This window comes from Penaeus japonicus, unplaced genomic scaffold (genome assembly GCF_977035675.1).
Source record: "Penaeus japonicus unplaced genomic scaffold, GWHDUDI00000001_assembly GWHDUDI00000030, whole genome shotgun sequence".
NCBI lineage: Eukaryota > Metazoa > Arthropoda > Malacostraca > Decapoda > Penaeidae > Penaeus > Penaeus japonicus.
In genome coordinates this window covers 32,153,859-32,158,885 of record NW_028234432.1, presented here as the reverse complement: position 1 = coordinate 32,158,885, position 5,027 = coordinate 32,153,859, and the positions used below count along the sequence as shown (strand labels likewise).

Sequence of the window (5,027 nt, the reverse complement as noted above, 5' to 3'; positions counted from 1 at the left end):
GGTTTTGCACCGTCCGTCGCTCGTTTGCGTTTTTGTGATTTCGCCTTTTTCTCAACGTAAATATTTAGCGATGTCAAGGTCATTGGGAGACAGTGACGGCCACCGCAAACGCAAGGGGGAAAGTGTGTACTCTGACTCGTGTCATGAGGGTATTTTCATGAAGGTAAGTAACGTGAAGTTGCGCTGTCATGGACATCAGTGTCACGCGTTTTAAATTAAAAGCATATGCACTACTGGAATTCGAAGAGAACGATCCCAAGTGCAGTTATTGACTTTGTTGCAAGAGCTCATCGCCCTGCAATAATGACCCGGGGTGTGACTGACAGGGCTGAGTGAGTGTGACCTCCGAGACATCTGCGGCACTCCCCCTTATCAGCGCGAGGAGGTCATTCTTAACTAAGTTCTCTTCCGAAGTGGTTGTGTTGCGGGGTCACCTGGGCGGAAGTAAGTAGCTTTGTCTTGCAAATAGCACATGCTTACACTCAGCATGCACTAACGCCATGCACCAAGTAGGCCTTTGAGTGCCACCGAGCCCTCATCCGGTGATATTCATTCGCCAAAAGTTGTCTTCTTGCGACGCGGGAAAGCGAAAGAAAAAGATGGCGGCGTTTCGGGCGTAGGCATTTTCCGGCGAAACTGTGGGTGCGGTTTGGACACCATACGGATATCGACAGTGAATAAGAAGAAGGAGAAAGAAAAGAAAGAAGAGAAAATCAAAGAAAATCAGTTGTAAAGATCAACTTAGAGGAGAAGCCACTGCCGAAAGGTGATCCAAGGTTGCTACACACACCAACAAAGGTCATTCTCAGACGACGCTAGTCTGCTTACTAGCAATGGCTAATCGTTTAATTACGCCCTCGCCTCTTGGGCTCATTAGTCGTTAAAAAAAATATTACTCGTCCTCCATTCTTAACTCTCTAATCGAGCGCTTTCTCGCTCTTCTCCCGGATAAACTAGCGCTATGAATTAGGCAAGGAGGATAATCACACTTAATTGATCAGCTTCCGGGAGACTCTCGCTGCCGGGGTCGGGGGTGGGTGGATGGGGGGGGGGGGGGGGCCAAAACCGTGGTCATCAATGTTTCTTCTTCTGAATTTGGGCCGGATCTGAAGGAAGGTTCGTGGGAATTGCTTGAGTATATTCTCATTCCGAGAACCAGGCTTTAGCATAATTTAGAAGATTGTCTTATCTAGTGATGCAAAGAGTGAGCTTAAATAGGTAATTCTACGTGTTAGTCAGCTTATTTATGTATGGTGCATCTGTTTTTTGTGTATGGCATATATATATGTATATATATATATATATATATATATATATATATATGAATATATATATATGTATATATATATATATGAATATATATATATATATATATATATATATGAATATATATATGTATATATATATATGAATATATATATATATATATGAATATATATATATATATGAATATATATGTATATATATATATATATATATATATATATATTTATATAGTTTATCTATTTATTCACACACACACACACACATATATATACATATGTATTTACACATATATATACACACACACACATATATATGTGCGTGTGTTTATACGCATATGTATGAAATAATCCGTGTCTGATTTTCATGCACAATGAAGGAATGCAAATTTGTTAGTGAGGGCATTTTCATACCACGAAGGACTTGAAACTCATCAAAAGATATCCGTTCAGGAAGCTTAAGCCTTTATCATTAGAATGACTAAAAAAAGAAAGAAAGAAAAAAAAAAATGTCTGCAACATGCACCCTGACCGTCACACGCTCTCAAACTCTGCTCGTATGAGTTTTCATTACGATATAATGTCGATAGAAGTCGAATGGTGGCTCCAGCCTGATTGAAGAACCAACGATATTCCTCATGGAAAAGCCTTTCATGGTCGCCTGTTGCTGTAAGTGCTTCTGATTAGTCTGTATGGCATGATTGCATGATTTAAAGTAGTATAGAGGCATTGAATATACCTCCATCGGGGCCGTAAGAATATACATTACACACATTATATAAACTGCATGACCACTTAAGAGGTGTGTCCTTCAAAAAAAGAAAAAAACATATACTTTTCAAGAGAAAATACGACTCGACAATCTCGAGAAGATGAAGTCCATGTTAGATGGAAAACAGGAAAAGTTCGGTTATAAAGCTCTGAGAAAAAGAGAGAAGAGGAAGAGAGAAGGTGAGTGAAAGAGATGAGGGACAGGAAGTTAACTCAGAAAAGGTGTTGAATGAAAGTCTGGTGGTTCTTCCTTTATTGGGGGGGGGGGGGGGCACAGCACACGTGGTTACGGTGAAAATTACTTGGTAGCGAAAGCCATCTGGTGTCTCACGGCGGAGGCGGGGAGCGACAGAGAGCTGAGTCGTAGAGGGTGTGAGAGCAGAGGGTGCGGTAGTGAGCGACCGAGGGCAAGCTAGGTCAAATCATTTATGCACTGGCCTGGGCGATCGAGCTATTTATAGGTATCCTGGTCGGCATTTTCCTCGTCCGCGCAGGCACAAACTAGAGCGCTACGTGGAAACTACGTGGCGAACAACATGTAGTCAAGTTGCACTTGAAGTACGTCTCACAAAGAGAAGTGAGAGAGAGAGAGAGAGAGAGAGAGAGAGAGAGAGAGAGAGAGAGAGAGAGAGAGAGAGAGAGAGAGAGAGAGAGAGAGAGAGAGAGAGAGAGAGAGAGAGAGAGAGATGGTGTGAGTAGTGTATTATGTTGTAGTGAGTATGTAGTGATGTGTTGAGTGAGTGTGTGTGAGTGAGTTGGTGTTAGAAGGATGAGTGACGTGAGTGCTAGAGTAGGTGTGAAATCCCTAAACAACCTAACATGACACAACATAACACACAAACAAACTTATAGAAAAAAAATGTAACTGAAAACACGCTCCACCTATCACACGGAAAGTACCACAAGTAATGTAAAATGTTTAACAAGAGTTCATGGCAGCTTTTCAAGTGCGAGACCAGACTCCCCGTTTACTTAAGTTGCATCTCACCCCCAGAATAAGCTTACCCTTCGCCCAACTCATGTGGGGATGGATGGAGGTCTGTCAAAGGCACTTGAGCGCTGCGGGAAGGAAGGAGGGGGAAGGAGGGAGGGAGGGAGGGAGGAACGGAGAGAGGGAGAGAGGGAGGGGGGGAAGGAAGGAGGGGGAAGGAGGGAGGGAGGGAGGGAGGAACGGAGAGAGGGAGGGGGGGAAGGAAGGAGGGGGAAGGAGGGAGGGAGGAAGGGAGGAACGGAGAGAAGGAGAGAGGGAGGGAAGGAGAGGGAGGGAGGGAGGGAGGGATAAGCGGAGAGAGGGAGGGAGGGAAGGAGGGAGGAAGGGAGGAAGGGAGGGAGGAATAGGGGAAGGGATGAAGAGAAAAGGGAAAGCAAGTGAGGGAGGTAAAGGGACAGACAGAAGCAGATGGGGAGGTACATCATAAAGGAAATTAGGGGGGTGGAGAAAGAGAGAGAGAGAGAGAGAGAGAGAGAGAGAGAGAGAGAGAGAGAGAGAGAGAGAGAGAGAGAGAGAGAGAGAGAGAGAGAGAGAGAGAGAGGGAGAGAGAGAGAGAGAAAGAGAAAGAGAAAGAGAGAGAGAGAGAGAGAGAGAGAGAGAGAGAGAGAGAGAGAGAGGGAGAAAGAGAAAGAGAGAGAGAGGCGAAAAGAAAGATAGAAATAGGCGAAAGAGAAAAAGAGCGAGAGCGAGAGAGAGTGAGAGAAAGATAGCGAGATCCAGAGCGTGAGGTGGAGGGACAGAGGCTGGCGTAAGTGGTCGGAGGTTCAAGTGCAAGTCGTGAACACTTTTCTTGTTGAGGCTAATGAGGTTACGGGTCTATGTGTGTAAGTATTCTTGGACGTAAGTATGTGTGTGTCTGCATACTTACGTAAGATTTCGGGTGTACATGCGTGGTTGTGGATGTCTGTATGAGTGTATCCCTGCGTGTTTATAGGTGATCGTATGTTTGTATCTCTGTATACTGTACGAGTGTTTGTATGCGATTGCTCTTGGTCAATGTGCATGGAAATATTTTCAGCTGTGTATCTTTGTGTACATAACTGTGTTTATAGTATCGTGTGCGTTTATATATATATATATATATATATATATATATATATATATATATATATATATATATATATATATATATATATATGCATACACAAACACACACATACACGTAAATATATAATTATTGATACGTATAAGGTGAGAAGAGTACAAGTCTACACATCAATATTTAGAAAACAAGATATATGTGCATATATACATACATACATACATACATACATATATATATATATATATATATATATATATATATATATATATACATACATATATAATGATGATAATAATAATTATAATTACAAAATAATAATAATAATAATAATAATAGTATATATGCATATATGCACACACACACACATACACACACACATCCACACCCACACACACACACACGCCTCCCCTCCGCCCGCATGTGGAGCGAGAGGGGCGCGAGGCAGCGACGGTCACTTGAATGCCTGAGCGTGACTGTCACTTCAGAGAGCCCAGAAGAAGGATTGTAATGCTCTGTCACTAGGCGCTTTGGACTCTCGTGGAAAGACATCGGCTGTGCTTCGCTCTCTTTCTTTCTCTTTTCCCTCCTTTCCCTCTTCTCTTTCTTTCTCTTTTCCTCCTTTCCCTCTTCTCTTTCTTTCTCTTTTTCCTCCTTTCCCTCTTCTCTTTCTTTCTCTTTTTCCTCCTTTCCCTCTTCTCTTTCTTTCTCTTTTTCCTCCTTTCCCTCTTCTCTTTCTTTCTCTTTTTTCCTCCTTTCTTTCTTTTCTTTTCCTTCTTTCCTCTCTCTTTCTTTCTCTCTTCCTCCTTTCCTCCTTTCCCTCTTCTCTTTCTTTCTCTTTTCCCTCCTTTCCCTCTTCTCTTTCTTTCTCTTTGTCCTCCTTTCTTTCCTTTCTTTTATTCTTTCTTTCCTCCTTTCCTTCTTCTCTTTCTTTCTCTTTGTCCTCCTTTCCCTCTTCTCT

The 5,027-nt window shown here is 42.4% G+C and overlaps 1 protein-coding gene across 1 annotated transcript in view; it reads left to right on the top strand.

Moving 5' to 3' along the window:
- Positions 1–406: 406 nt before the first annotated feature.
- The window catches only part of LOC122255794 (uncharacterized), a 16,404-nt gene continuing 11,783 nt past the window's right edge, over positions 407–5,027 (top strand). Inside the window, exon 1 of the mRNA XM_086555279.1 lies at positions 407–444. The gene's annotated coding sequence lies outside the window, so the exon portion shown is untranslated. The remainder of the gene's footprint in view (positions 445–5,027) is intronic.